Source organism: Carcharodon carcharias, chromosome 4 (genome assembly GCF_017639515.1).
Source record: "Carcharodon carcharias isolate sCarCar2 chromosome 4, sCarCar2.pri, whole genome shotgun sequence".
Classification (NCBI taxonomy): Eukaryota; Metazoa; Chordata; class Chondrichthyes; order Lamniformes; family Lamnidae; genus Carcharodon; species Carcharodon carcharias.
This window is the reverse complement of record NC_054470.1, coordinates 186,726,492-186,742,310: the sequence shown is the minus strand read 5'-3', so window position 1 is coordinate 186,742,310 and position 15,819 is coordinate 186,726,492. Positions and strand designations below refer to the sequence as shown.

General features: G+C 47.9%; 1 protein-coding gene across 2 annotated transcripts in view; it reads left to right on the top strand.

Moving 5' to 3' along the window:
• palld (palladin, cytoskeletal associated protein) overlaps positions 1-15,819 on the top strand; it is a 373,397-nt gene that overhangs the window by 98,438 nt on the left and 259,140 nt on the right. Inside the window, exon 1 of one of the 2 annotated variants that reach the window (XM_041186089.1) lies at positions 14,414-14,531. The exons of the other annotated variant lie outside the window; for it this stretch is intronic. The gene's annotated coding sequence lies outside the window, so the exon portion shown is untranslated. Of the gene's footprint in view, positions 1-14,413; positions 14,532-15,819 lie in introns of those variants that run through there. 2 annotated transcript variants of the gene reach the window in all.

Sequence of the window (15,819 nt, the reverse complement as noted above, 5' to 3'; positions counted from 1 at the left end):
GAATCCTCTGCCTGAAAAGGTGGCAGAAGCAGATTCGATCGTAACTTTTGAAAGGAAGCTGTGTAAATACTTGAGAGGGGAAATATACAGGACTACAGGGAAAGAGCAGGGGAGTGGCACTAGTTGGTTAGAGCTACCAAAGGGCTGGCACAGGCACAATGGGTTATCGTTGGACCTAGACTCGAGGCTGTGAAGGTTGAGCAGCAGACCCCCGCCCAGCTAGCAAGCATAAGCCCAGCTCAATATTAGACCCTGTTCAGTATTTCATCAGCAAGCCGCCAACACCTGTCACCCATTCTTGGGTCGACCATCCAATGACCTTGACCAAAGCCATGCCCCTCGCTTCTCCTGCAATGACCTTCAAGGAAGTCCCAGCCCACCACCCCCGCCACCCCTCAGTTGATGAATCAGTGCTCCTCCATGTTGAAAACCACTTGGAGGAAACACTGAGGGTGGAAAGGGCACAGTATGTACTCTGGGTGTCGTCAAAATGTCCATCACCAAGAATAGATCAGTAGCACCACTACTGACTGAGCTGGCCGAGCCCTAAAAGACATAGCTGCTAGACTGGGTCTGCGGCAGCTGGTGAGGGAACTAACAAGAAGAAAAAACATACTTGGCCTCAACCTCACCAACCTGCCTGCCGCAGATGCATCTGTCCCTGACAGTATTGATAGCAGTGACCACTGCACAGTTCTTGTGGAGACAAAGTTCTGCCTTCATATTGAGGGCACCCTCCATTGTATGATGTGGCACTACCACTGTGCTACATGGGATAGATGTTGAACAGATGTAGCAACTCAAAACTGGGCATCCATGAGGTGCTATGGGCCATCAATAGCAGCAGAATTGTACTCAACCACAATCTGTAACCTCATGGCCTGGCGTTTCCCCCACTCTACTGTTACCATCAAGCCAGGGAATCAACCCTGGTTCAATGAAGAGTGCAGGCCAGGAGCAGCACCAGGCATATCTAACAATGAGGTATCAACCTGGTGAAGCTATAACACAGAACTACTTATGTGCCAAACAGCATAAGCAGCAAGTGATAGACAGAACTAAGTAATTCCACAACAACAGATCAAATCTAAGCTCTGCAGCCCTGCCACATCCAGTCGTGAATAGTGGTGGACAATTAAACAACTCACTGGAGGAGGACACTCCACAAATATCTCCAACCTCAATGATGGGGTAGTCCAGCACATCAGTGCAAAAGGTAAGGCAACAATCTTCAGTCAGAAGTGCTGAGTGGATGATCCACCTCAGCCTCCTCCAGAGGCCCCCAGCATCAAACAAGTCAGTCTTCAGCTCATATGATTAACTCCATGTAATATCAAGCAATGGCTGAAGGCACTGGATACTGCAAAATCTATGGGCCCTGACAATATTCCAGCAATAGTATTGAAGACTTGTGCTCCAGAACTTGCCACGCCTCTAGCCAAGCTGTTCCAGTATAGCTACAACGCTGGCATCTACCCGGCTATGTGGAAAATTGCCCACATATGTCCTGTATACAAAAAGCAGGACAAATCCAACCCGGTCAACTATTGCCCCATCAGTCTACTCTCGATCATCAGCATGGTGATGGATCAGCATTAATAATCTGGAATTGAAAAGCTAGTCTCAGTAATGGTGGCCATTGTTGTAAAAGCCCATCTGATTCACTAATGTCCTTTAGGGAAGGAAACCTGCTGTCCTTACCTGGTCTGGCCGACATGTGACCCCAGAGGCTTTTCACACTTGTTAGACCTTAGAATTCCTTTTTCCTTACACAAAAACCTCATCACCTTTCTACATGTTTCTCCCTTTTTAATGTAACTTTACACTTTCCATAATATAAATATTTCATAATACTCATATTATCAGTAAATTTCGGAAAATAAACACACTGTTTGACTTAGCTTCATATTGTTAGGTGTAACATTCCAACACCTCTTTGAAATTCAAACCACTCTGGTTTATCTAAAAATGCAAATGTTCTTCACACCTCACATTCTAAAACTTCAACCATGTTTACGTATTTAGCATTTCAAACATAGCTTCGCTTTTGATAACACAATAGCTCCAGGCTAGCTGTCTTCAATTCAATTAAAACCCCCACACACACTACCTCACACAGACCAACTAATCCAAAACCCGCCTTTATAATAAATTGCAATAATGTTATGACAATTATTATATTTCCATGACACAAGGCAGCAATTTATGGGGGAGATGGTGGTGTCGTGGTAATGTCACTGGAATAGTAACCCAGAGGCCCATGTTCTGGGGGACAAGTGTCCAAATCCCACCATGGCAGCTGATGGAATTTAAATTCAATTAATAATCTGGAATTGAAAAGCTAGTCTCAGTAATGGTGGCCATTGTTGTAAAAGCCCATCTGGTTCACTAATGTCCTTTGGGTAGAAAACGTGCTGTCCTTACCTGGTCTGGCCTACATGTGACTCCAGACCCACAGCAATGTGGTTGGCTCCTAACTCCAAGCTACTCGATTTAAGGGCAATTATGGATGGGCAACAAATACTGGTCTTGTAAGAATACATTAATTGAGTGGGTGCAGCATCAAGGAACCCTAGAAACTATGGAGTCAATAGCAATCAGGGTGAAAACACTCCAATGGTTGGTGTCCAAACTAGCACAAAGTTAAATAGTGGTAGTTATTGGAGGTCAATCATCTCAGTCCTGGACATCACTGCAGGAGTTCCTCAGGGTAGTGTCCTCGGCCCAAACAGCTTCAGCTGCTTCATCAATGACCTTCCTTCCATTATAAGGTCAGAAGTGAGGATGTTCGCTGATGATTGCACAATGTTCAGCACCATTTGCGACTCCTCAGACACTGAAGCACTCCATGTCCAAATGCAGCAAGACCTGGACAATATCCAGGCTTGGGCTGACAAGTGGTAAGTAACATTCACGCCACACAAGTGCCAGGCAATGACCATCTCCAACAAGAGCGACTCTAACCATCATCCCGTGACGTTCAATGGCATTACCAGTGCTGAATCCTCCACTATCAACATCCTGAACTGACCAGAAACTGAACTGGACTAGCCATATAAATACTGTGGCTACAAGAACAGGTCAGAGGCTGCGAATCCTGCAGTGAGTAACTCAGCTCCTGATCCCCCAAAGCCTGTCCACCATCTACAAGGCACAAGTCAGGAGTGTGATGGAATACTCCCCACTTGCCTGGATGAGTGCAGCTCCAACAACACTCAAGAAGCTCAACACCATCCAGGGCAAAGCAGCTCACTTGATTGGCACCCCACCCACCAACCTAAACAAATAGTCCTTCCACCACTGACGCACAGTGGTAGCAGTGTCCATTATTGATAAGATGCATTACAGCAACTCACCAGGTCTCCTTAGTCAGCACCATCCAAACCCACAACCTTTAGCATCTAGAAGGACAAGGGCAGCAGATAGATGGGAACACCACCACCTGGAAGTTCCCCTCCAAGCCACTCACCATCCTGACTTGGAAATATATCATCGTTCCTTCACTGTCGCCGGGTCAAAATCCTAGAACTCCCTCCCTAACAGCACTGTGCGTGTACCTACACCACATGGACTGCAGCGGCTGAAGAAAGTGATTCGCAACCATCTTCTGAAGGTCAGTTAACGATGGGCGATAAATGCTGGTCCAGCCTTCAATACCCATGTCCCACGAAAGAATGAAACAAAGTGGGGCCGGGGTTGGAGAATGCGATGGGAGGGTGCGGAGATCGTGAGGGGAGTACCCCCACCTCTAGCTCCACAGTCAGGGTTTTCTTTTTTTAATACTTCCTTTAAAATGTGTACCTTTTGTTGACAGGCGCTGGGGTCACTGAAGAATGCTGAGTGAGTTAGGCCCAACAGCTGTCATACTGCTCATCCCTGCCCAACTTCTGTCAAGGATCTCAGACAGGCCTTTGGCTCTTTAATTGCTTATTTAAAGGACAAAACACCAGCTCTACCTGTCCACCATGAACGTGTTTTAGGAGACTGCCAGGCACACCCAATATAAGCAACCACTAAGGTCGCCTGAAAAACCAGCCTCAGCCAAAGGACAGAAAATGTTGGGTGATCCAGTGAATGCATTGTGTTCAGATCCCCTTCAATGAAGGCTCCACTCCTGAAACGTTAACTCTGCTTTTCCCTCTCCAAAATCGCCAACTCGCCTGCTGAGCACTTCCTAGCTCTGCTTCAGATTTCCAGCATGTGGCATATTTTGCATTTTACTTTCATCTCTCGCCCCGTGTGATCACACGCCTCTAGAAACCCTGGTGGGTGCCTTTACCCATGAGAACCGGGCAGTGGACAGACAAACCACTAGGTGGAGCCTCACACCACAGGGTAATGCCACCGCCCTGCACAGTTCATTAGCATTGTGTTAAATATAAGAGAAAAAGAAAGAACTTGTGGTTATGTAGCACCCTTAGGGTTGCCAACTGTGATTAAGTACCCCTGGAGGTTTCATCACATGACTTGCCCCTCACTCTGCAGCCATTAGCCGGCCAGCACATCCATCCTTGTGATGCACCACCTCCCTACGCCAACTGGAAAGCAAAAAGACTTATTTACCAATTGGATGACGCTTGACTGTCAGCCAAACAGCCCTTTGTTTTCCTAATTTTCAATATTTTTATATCTGGTAAATAGAAATGTTCAAAGAAAGTGACAAAAAAAACAATCTTTTTAAATATCCCTATGATTTTTTTCCCCAGCGTCCTGGAGATTGATCTTCAGTTCCCAGAGGCTCTAGGCCAATCCTGGAGAGTTGGCAACTATAATCACCTTTCGTGACCTCAGAACATCCCAAAGCACTTTACAGGTGATAGGCTACTCTATTTCATTTGCTGTAAAGCCTGTTGGGACAACCTGAGGTTGCAAAAGTGCTATAAAAATACATTGCATTCATGTTGCCTTAAGTCAAATTGTAACATCTGAACTTGACCCAGCTCTCCCAGCAGAAATCGTTTTTGTTTTTGATGATTTTGATCCAACATTGGCTCCCTGTCAATCTTAAAAGCCCCGCCTGTTGTAGGGTGTTGGATACTATTCAGTAGGGCTTAATAAAGTTTTCGTGGTCCTAGGTAGGTTAACTGTATGTATTTATTAACTACAAGCACATATATACAGTAAAGGGATCAAGTTCGGAGCTGTCTCCATGCTTGCTTGTGCACACAGCTCTGTCCAACCCTCAATTGACTCCTAGATGCGAGTCATGTGTTCTTTTACATCACTGTGTGGGCAGTACTATACTCAATCTCACATTAACCCTATGTGTGCCAGAGACCTATACTACACCTCCCCCCAAAGGCTTTATCCAATGTATTTCAAATAATTCTAGTTTAACCCCATGTATTTACATCGTTATTACTACCCCATCTCCCCCCAGCCCTTCAACTTTCTGAGTTCATAGTTCAGGCATTCTGAAGGCCTTATAACCCTTCCTTATCTCATTCACACTAATGTCGGAGAAGTGGTAGGCTCTGTCGTTGCAGGTAAACTCTGTTGATTTGCAGGTTGTTCTGGCATCTGGGTATCTTTTCATCCTCATTTTCCATTCCCTGGCATTGAACCACTCTGTTGACCTGGCGGTTGTGGTGATAGGTGGTTGCTGTTCCATCGCGTTTCTTGCAGGGTGAACATCGTGCTTGTCTCTATGTCATTTTTTTTTTCCTCTTCTCCCTTTTATCATGTGGGTCATCACGATGCTCTCTGTGATGGAACATGGCCATTCCTGTTATGGGGATGTGGTTTTTTTAGTAAGCCCACCTTTGTGTTTGGCTGCATGGTAGTGCTGTCGGCAATGGATAGTTGCTATTTGGTTCCGGCACCAACTGCCACCCTGGTCATGCTGGCTGGGAGTTGCAGCGTTTGCTCTGTGGTTACTGTGTTGACAGTCATCGGAGTCGGAGGTTAAGGCTCTTCTGGTTGTTGGTGGCTCTCTTGTCCACCCTCCACTGGAGGCGTCGTGGTAACCATCTAAGTGGTTGGCTGGCCTGACCAATGAGGGCTTTCTGGCTCCTGTAACAAAAATGGACAAACCTGCTCTGCAAAGAGAAAAGACAGTTCAGAGCTGAAGCCCCAGCCAGAATAATCTTTCTTGTTTGAACTCTCTGCAACTTGCAGTTCTGTACAATTTATGACAGTGGTTGCCTTGACATCTTCTGCCATTTTGAGGAGATTCAGGGCTACACAGACATCGCTGTTCAAGAGAGAAAGATGGTTATAGATGGCGTATGTCAACTCAAATATTTGTTTGCTGCCATACCTCAGTGATTCCAGAATCAGGCCTATGACCGGAAGTCAGATTCCTCTGGGCCCCTAAAGTGGTGTCTGTTGTTTGTAGCCAGAGGACTCTCAGCCACATGTTTTTGTCCAATAGGATCATAACACTGGGTCGTGTGTTTTTTTTTTATTCATTTGTGAGATGTGGGCATCGCTGGCTGGGCCAGCATTTATTGCTCATCCCTAATTGCCCTTGAGAAGGTGGTGATGAGCTGCCTTTTTGAGCCGCTGCAGTCCATGTGGTGTAGGTACACCCACAGTGCTGTTAGGGAGGGAGTTCCAGGATTTTGACCCAACGACAGTGAAGGAACGGCGATATATTTCCAAGTCAGAATGGTGAGTGACTTGGAGGGGAACTTCCAGGTGGTGGTGTTCCCATCTATCTGCTGCCCTTGTCCTTCTAAATGGTGGTGGTCATGGGTTTGGAAAGTGCTGTCTAAGGAGCCTTGGATGAGTCTGTGAGACAGCACTCCCAATTTTGGCCAGATGTTGTCAAGGAGGGCTTTGCAGGGTCGACAGGGCTGGGATTGCCGTTGTTGTTTCTGGTGCCTAGGTCAATCCTGGGTGGTCCATCTGGTTTCATTCCTTTAATTTACTTTCAAATTTAAACTTTGTGAGTTGGCCATTAACCAAGATGTCCGCATTCCAAAACGGAAACCCAGGATCTTGGACCTCACCCAAAAAGCATGGCTGTATCTTTTTAATTCATTCAAGGGATGTGGGCGTCGCTGACTAGGCCAGCATTTATAGCCCATGCCTAACTCCCCTTGTTCAGAGGACACTTAAGAGTCAACCACTTTGCTGTGGGTCTAGAGTCACCCGTAGGCCAGACCAGGTAAGGACAGCAGATTTCCTTCCTTAAAGGGGCATTAGTGAGCCAGATGGGTTTTTACAACAATCGACAATAGTTTCATGGTCATCATTAGACTTTTAATTCCAGATTTTCACTGAACTCAAATTCCACCACCTGCCATGTGGGATTTGAACCTGGGTCCCCAGAGCACTGCCCTGGATCTCTGGATTACTAGTCCTCTTGGTGTGCAGCCTTGGCCTCATGAATCATCTTTGGCTCTCCTGTGCATTTAGATGCTTTGGCCTTGCACAGTTTGCCGAGTGCCCAATTCTGTTACATTGGGCTGAAATTGCAGGACATTGACCTCACCTGTGGGGGCGCTTTGCTCCACAGCGCTGTTATGGCCGCTCTACTGGTTGGTCCGGGCATTGCTTCCCTTGGCCTGGAGTGTCCCTGTTTCTGTGCTGTTTAACTAACTGGACTGTGGGGTTTCCTTCGTACCACAGTTTACTTCCTCCTCTTAAAATGGATCTGTGCTGCACACGGAGTTCAGACTGCCCAACAACCTGGATAGCTTTCTCAAGGGTTAGATCTTCCTTCGCTTGCAGCATGTCTGAGAGTGTGTCGTCCGCTACTCCTGCAACTATTCTATCCCTGATAAGTTCAGATTCTAGGTCTCCATATTCGCAGCCTTCAGCTATCCTATCTACTGGACGCGCTTATCAAAATCCTTTTAGGATTTTGTTACTTCTTAGGTTAAAATAAACCTCAAATGATTTTAGTACTTCTTCAAATGTAGCAGATGAGTTGTTGATTCCTTGTCCAGCAATAATGCCAAGCACCACATGACCTCCCAAGTAAAGCAGTGTGTTAATTTGTTGAGCTTCAGTCTTTTTATTCAGGCCTAAGGCAATCATGTATCTAAGGAATCTTTTTCCCCAAAATCCCCAATTATGCAATTGACCTGGGCCATGGGTAAATCCAAATTGATTTGGTGAGTTGGATTTTTGATCCATGGTCAAAAATTTTAAAGTCTAGTTTCAGCTTTAAGAACTTGCTAAAATTCAAGATGGCGCCGCCATTCTTGTGAAGACAAAGGGTTTACCCGGGTCTGCTAGCCGTGGCGGGCTCCCGCTGTAACAATACACATGCTTAGCCATAGATACAGAGAAAATAGGAGCAGTAGTAAGCCATTCAGCCCTTCGAGCCTGCTCCGTCATCCATTATGATCATGGCCGATCATCCAACTCAATAGCCTGTTCCCACTTTCTCCCTATATCCTTTGATCCCTTTTGCCCCAAGAGCTATATCTAACTCCTTCTTGAAAACATACAATGTTTTGGCCTCAACTACTTTCTGTGGTAGTGAATTCCACAGGCTCACCGCTCTCTGGGTGAAGAAATTTCTCCTCATCTTAGTCCTAAATGGTCTACCCCATATCCTCAGACTGTGACCCCTGGTTCTGGACTCTCCCACCATCGGGAACATCCTTCCTGCATCTACCCTGTCTAGTCCTGTTAGAATTTTATAGGTTTCTATGAGATCCCCCCTCATTCTTCTGAACTCCAGCGAATATAATCCTAACCGACTCAATCTCTCCTCATATATCAGTCCCACCATCCCAGGAATCAGCCTGGTAAGTCCTGAAAAGATTTTAACCAATGTCTGCTTGGATCGACTCTCTGCAGGCTTCTCAGTTTCAGCGCTATGTTTTAGGGTCGCCAAAAGTGTTGAAGTGTTGAGTCTTTGCTGTACTTTAGAGTTGATTCTTCATTCGCGATTCTTCTAAATTAATTAATATTCCTGTTCCTTCTTTCTCGGAGCAAGCACGGATGCCACTTGTTCAGGAGCTGGCTTGGGCATCCAGTTTCTCTAAAGGAGTTTTAAGCGACAATTACTGATGACTTAAAAGTTTCTCAGGGCTTGCTGTGTCCTGGAATTTAAATGTTTTAGCTCACCCCTGCTAGGGCTGCACCCTGGGAATTGAAGCTGGGCTTCCAATTGGATGCTATGGAGCCTTCTCTGCTGCCGTGAGGGATTTTAAAAATCTGCCTTCAGCTTCCAAGCCTTTCTTTGGTGCTTTTTCACTGGCAATTTTCCTCTGTGCATCTGCTTCACCATCTTTTCTTCAGATCAGAATGCTGCCTCAAATTTTTCTTTAGTCTTGCAGGATTTAGCTTTTCTCTGCATTTTTTGCGAGGTTTCAGGTTTTTCCATTTGCTGCCACCATGTTGTAGGATGTTGGATATAGTTCAGCCGGCCTTGATGAAGTCTTCATAGTCTTAAGTAGGTTAATTGCATGTATTTATTAACTGCAAGAAGTATGTAGGTATGTACAGTAAAGGGTTCAAACTAAGAGCTGTCTCCATGCTTCTGGATCTGTCAAATAATAGACCGACCCCTTGGTGTGGGTCACATATTCTCTAATGTGACTGTGTGGATGGTACTGTACTCAATCTCACGTTAGCCCTGTATGTGCCAGATCCTTTTACTACATCATCCTTTCTTTCAAACCCTCCATGGACTTGCCCCTCCCTATCTCTGTAATTTTCCACAGCCCTGCAATCCTCTGAGATACCAGCACTCCCTCAAACCTGGCCCCTTGCTGTTCCGTACTTGGGGCCAATACTTTTGACTGCATAGGCCCTAAGCTCTGGATTTTACCTCTCCACCCCCCCACCCCCCGCATCCCTGACTCCTAAAATGGTCCATAAAACTTACCCGTTATCAAGTCTTTTGGTCATTCAAATCCATATATCTCCTTATGCAGCTCTATGTCAATTTTCTGTTTGATAATTGCTCCTGCAAAGCGCCTAGGAATGCTTCAACGTGTGATATAGTTTATTGTTGTTGCCCGGTTTCTGAGGATATGCGTTGATGGCGGAGTATTGCCTGTCTATTGCATAGCTGGGGTGATTATAGGCATCAACCCCAGCACTTTCCAATGGGTCCAGTCTGTGGGTAAGACACGCTCCCCGCTATCAGTGTAAACTTATAAAGTCTAGGGCAAGATACTGTTAACAGACGAAATTAAATATGGGCAGGTCAGGAAGACAAACATTGTTCATACTTTTAATTTGGGGAATATAGGCAGGGGAAAGGGTTAAAATACTTTTTGTTAGCTGTTGATGTGGGAAAGTTTCAAATCTGAAAGAAGCTTTGTTTTTTACTTCATAGGATGCGAGTGTCACTGGCAAGGCCAGCATTCGGCTGCCCATCCCTGATTGCCCCCAAATGAGTGGCTTGCTAATCCATTGCAGAGGGCAGTTAAGAGCCAACCACATTGTCGTGGATCTGGAGTCACATAAGGACACCAGATTTCCTTCCTGAGACATTAGTGAACCAGATGGGTTTTTACAACAATCGATAATAGCTGTCATGATTCTCATTAATGAGACTAGCTTTATGTCCCAGATTTATTAATTGAATTTAAATGTCATAGTGGAATTTGAGCCCATGTCTCCAGAGCATTACTAGCATAGTGACATTACTTGCACAGCACCATCTCTCCCTTTATTATATATTTCATTAGCTCATAGTTCAGAGATCATTTCGTGAGGCGTTATTCAATTGTGGCAAAATATTCACTTTGAGCAGCTCCCCAGTAAACAGATTCCTGTATGGGACTATTACTGAGTGAACTCCAGGCATTGCAATGATCACATACAGACTTTTACAGCACTGGTGGATCTACTCAGCATTGAACATGTTTAATTCAGACTGTGCACTGTCTCGTAAGGATAGAAATCTTGCTCCATGTAGCACACATTGAATCGTTCCGATACTAAGAGAGAGCTCTATTATCGGACTGCCCTTTTAAGACTACAAGGCCAAACTGCTGTTAAGTCACACGCCTAAAGTTCACTTTGTGGATACTGTTTACATAACTCTGACTGCTCCATAAGGTCAGGAAACAGAAGGAATTATCTGAGTTTGCCTTGTTTTAATGTCTGGTCTTCGGACACGAGGGGCTGAGTTTTAGTTCTGGGACAGGGTATGGGGTCCCTTTAACCTCACATCACACCGTCACCTGGCACCCGAAGCGATTCCTGATGAGTTGGCTAATTTAGCGGGGCAAGGGGCACCATCACCATCCAATCAAAGGTTGTGTATGAGCTCCCGAAGCTGGAGGGCCAATAGGAAGCCCTGCCGCGCTGGGGGCATCAGAAGCCCCACCCTGGGAGGTGGGAGCTGCCCGATTTCAATAAGAGAGAGAGAGAGTGAGGGTGAGGGTGAGGGTGAGAGTGAGGATGAGAGTGAGGGTGAGAGTGAGAGTGAGGGTGAGAGTGAGAGTGAGGGTGAGGGTGAGAGTGAGAGTGAGGGTGAGGGTGAGGGTGAGGGTGAGAGTGAGGGTGAGGGTGAGGGTGAGAGTGAGAGTGAGGGTGAGAGTGAGAGTGAGAGTGAGGGTGAGAGTGAGAGTGAGGGTGAGAGTGAGAGTGAGGGTGAGGGTGAGGGTGAGAGTGAGGGTGAGGGTGAGGGTGAGAGTGAGAGTGAGGGTGAGAGTGAGAGTGAGAGTGAGGGTGAGGGTGAGAGAGTGAGGGTGAGGGTGAGAGTGAGGGTGAGAGTGAGAGTGAGAGTGAGAGTGAGGGTGAGAGTGAGGGTGAGGGTGAGAGTGAGGGTGAGGGTGAGGGTGAGGGTGAGAGTGAGAGTGAGGGTGAGTGTGAGGGTGAGAGTGAGGGTGAGGGTGAGGGTGAGGGTGAGAGTGAGGGTGAGGGTGAGGGTGAGTGTGAGGGTGAGGGTGAGGGTGAGAGTGAGGGTGAGGGTGAGAGTGAGGGTGAGGGTGAGAGTGAGGGTGAGGGTGAGGGTGAGAGTGAGGGTGAGGGTGAGGGTGAGGGTGAGAGTCAGAGTGAGGGTGAGAGTGAGAGTGAGGGTGAGGGTGAGAGTGAGAGTGAGGGTGAGGGTGAGGGTGAGAGTGAGGGTGAGGGTGAGGGTGAGAGTCAGAGTGAGGGTGAGAGTCAGAGTGAGGGTGAGAGTGAGAGTGAGGGTGAGGGTGAGAGTGAGAGTGAGTGTGAGTGTGAGGGTGAGAGTGAGGGTGAGGGTGAGAGTGAGAGTGAGTGTGAGTGTGAGTGTGAGGGTGAGAGTGAGGGTGAGGGTGAGAGTGAGAGTGAGTGTGAGTGTGAGGGTGAGAGTGAGGGTGAGAGTGAGAGTGAGGGTGAGAGTGAGAGTGAGTGTGAGTGTGAGGGTGAGAGTGAGGGTGAGAGTGAGAGTGAGAGTGAGGGTGAGGGTGAGGGTGAGTGTGAGGGTGAGGGTGAGGGTGAGAGTGAGAGTGAGTGTGAGTGTGAGTGTGAGGGTGAGAGTGAGGGTGAGGGTGAGAGTGAGAGTGAGTGTGAGTGTGAGGGTGAGAGTGAGGGTGAGAGTGAGAGTGAGGGTGAGAGTGAGGGTGAGGGTGAGGGTGAGAGTGAGGGTGAGAGTGAGTGTGAGTGTGAGGGTGAGTGTGCTCAAGATGAAGAGTCTCTTCGAAGACCTTTTGAAGGGTTGAGGTTAAAACTGGCCACGGGGATGGGGAGTGGGGGGGCGTGGGGGGCAGACAGTTACTGCGAAGAGGGAGCCCTCTCACAGCTGTGGCCATCTTAGGGTTTGCTGCCGCAGGGGGTGTCAGAAACGGTAGGTAAAACCCTCAGTCAGCCGCCAGGAAACATCTCCAATTATCAGCCGGGGGCTCAGCCTCAACAGAGGGGCCCACCTGCCAAGCGGAAAATCCCAGTCACCATCAGCAGCCGGGCCCTAACAGGCCCTGACGCTGCCGGACTGGCTGCCCGCCACTTGGGTTGGGGGCCCGTATCTCCACCTCACCCCCTCACCCCCTCACCCCTTCCACCCTTCTCCACCCCCCCCCCCCCCACGCCCATAACAGGCATGTTCCAAAATGGCTCAGCAGCGGCAGAAGATCACAGGCCCTTCCGCCCTCAGCCAGGCGGCCATTTAAAAATTCATCCCGAGGTAGCGGTGGCGCAGGGGCGGGGGAGCATCCCTGCCTCGGAGTGAGTGAGACCATCGCATTCGGGACCTCGCTCCACCCGGGCGAGCGGAGACTGGCTCAGAATAATGGATCAGTGCCCCGAGGTGGGGGACACGCATCCGGGGTGTATGGGTTGTCCCACCCCCCACCCTCCTCCCCCCCGGACTCCCCCCCACCCCCACCCCCCCCCCCACCCCCCACTCCTCCCCCACACCCCTCATCATGGCAACGGGCTCGGTGAGGCGCCACAGCTTTGGCTTCAGCTATCTAGCAAAAGAAACAGAGAGACTCGCATTTATATAGCATCCTTCACCACCTGAGGGCAGCTAACGTCGTACATTTGAAGTGTAGGCGCCGTTGCAATGAAGGAAACATGGCAGCCGGTTTGTAAGATTCACTGGGAGCTCCTGAGGATGTGAAAGGCTCTAGATAAATGCCCTTTTTTTTTAACGGGCGGTGGGGGGGTTGTGGGGGGAGACTGGGATTTTGGGCCGCTGTGGTGGGGCTTTTAAGCTTTTAAGGAGGGTTTGGGCATGAACTGGATCACCTTGGCCAGGTGGCCCAACATTGCAGGTTCCGGAGACACCCCCCAGACCCCATTGTGAGTGTCAACGAGGCAACTCTCCATCAGGGCGTTGGGTGCGGGGCTGAATTGGGCAGCTCTTTCAAAAAGCTGTCACAGGCACGAAGGGCTGAATGGCCTCCTTCTCTGCTGTCAGGTTCTATGACCAGCTGTAAATATAAGAGTTGCGTCCCAGAGGACTCACTGGGGTTTAGCCTGCTTTGCAGTATGTTCTTGTACAGCGCTTCACTGACAGAGTGATGAAGCTGTCAGTCTAGCAGTTAATGCATGAAAACAGGAAAATCCTGGAGGAACTTAAATCCCTTTTCCCACGTGGGGAAGGGCAGCACCATCACCTCGTGCAGCCAAGGATTATTGTTCATATAAATGTTTTTGAAAGGACAAAAAAGAGAAAGAAATCCAAGGCAACGACGGAGTGATCGGCACAGTGGGGAGTGAAGCAATAAATCCAAACAGGCGTCGCAGCCAAGATAGTTTCACAACTGGCTTCCCGAGCCAGTTTCACATTCGTCCTGCTGTGTCAGCCAAGGCTCCTGCCTTCTGTGTACCTCCAGCTGAGGGGCGGGGGGGGTGGAGTGGGGGGGGACTGCAGTGAAATTCAGGCATTCTCACTTCCTTTGCATGAAGCGTTCCCAATGCACGAAGCCTGATCCTCAGAGAGCACTTTGCTGTGTGTGTGTGTCTGTGTGTTTCCGAAGCCATAAGCTCTGGTTCGAGTGCTTTGGCTGCCTTCAGTTCACACTGAGGCAGGTAGTAGAAGAGTTTGTTGGACTCTTCCATAGATCACTGCAGGACCGTGACAAGTGATTTCCCCTCCAGTGAAGCTGAGGTGGGATCTGGACCTCTTTTTTTCCTTGATAAGAAAGGCCTGGCCGTGTTTACACAGAGAGAGGAGGAGTCTGTGATGCTCGCAGACCAAGGTGAGAGCTGGTGGTATTGTTGTTGCCTGTGACAGTACATTTACAAATACTTCAGTAAGCTGACTAGAAAGGAAGTGATGATAGACAGGCACCTGTAGAAAGGGAAAAACTTTCATTCATATAGCACCTTTCACTACCAAAGGACTTTTTTTATTCATCATCGGGATGTAGACTTCGCTGGCTAGGCTAGCATTTATTGCTCGTCCCTAACTGCCCAAAGTGTTTCATTGCCATTGAAGCCTTTTGAACTGTAGTCATATGTTGTAACATGTGGAATTGAAGCGCACAGCAGTCTCCCACAAATAGCAATGTGATTATAACCAGATATCCTGTTTTTGTGATGCTGATTGAGGGATATATATTGGCCAAGACCATGGGGAGAACTCTCCTGCCCTTCTTTGAAATGGTGATCATGGGATCTTTTCTGTCCACCCGGGAGGGCCTCAGTTTAACATCTCATCCGAAAGACGGAGGTGGTAATGGGCTGATACACTCAGGGCTGGATTTTCGAGGAGTCGGAAAGACCATTGAAAATGGGGGGGCAGAACGTGGATATGAATGTCCCACCCGCATTTCAACTGATCCAGCATTCGCCAGCAGTGGGAAGGGGGTGGGCTGTGATCCATGCAGCAGATCCAAACTCAGAATGGCCTTTTGAACTTAGGTCTGATTTCAAGCAGATCCCATTTTGGCTGGCCCAAGGCCTTAACCCGCAGAACAGGAGTTACAAATTGATAAAGTACACATAAGCACTCTTGAAGGGTGGATAAGATCTGTTTAAGTGTCGTGATCTGAAATCCCCCACTCTTAAAAAATATAAAAAACTGGCCGAAGCCTGAGAGTTATAAAAAAAAACACACTGCTGTTTTGCTTTGATTGACGGGCCATCTGGTTTAGCTTAGAAAAAGGCATTGTCATCTGTTCATGCCGTTTCAATGGAGGTCACAGAATCTCAGAATTCTTACAGAGCTGAAGGAGGCCATTCAGCCCATCGTGCCTGCACCAGCTCTCCAAATGAGCCATTCGCTTAGTGCCATTCTCCCACCTTCTCTCTGTATCCCCAACCACCCTTCCTTTTCAGATAAAAGTCCAACTACCTTTAGGATGTTTTGATTGAACCTGCCTCCACTACACTCTCAGGCACTGCATTCCATACCTTAACCACTCACTGCCTGAAAATGTTTTTCCACATATCAATTTTGCTTCTTTCACCAATCATTTTAAATCTGTCCTCTCTCGTTTGTGATGCTTTCACAAGTGGGAACAGTTTCTCCCTATCTACTCTGTC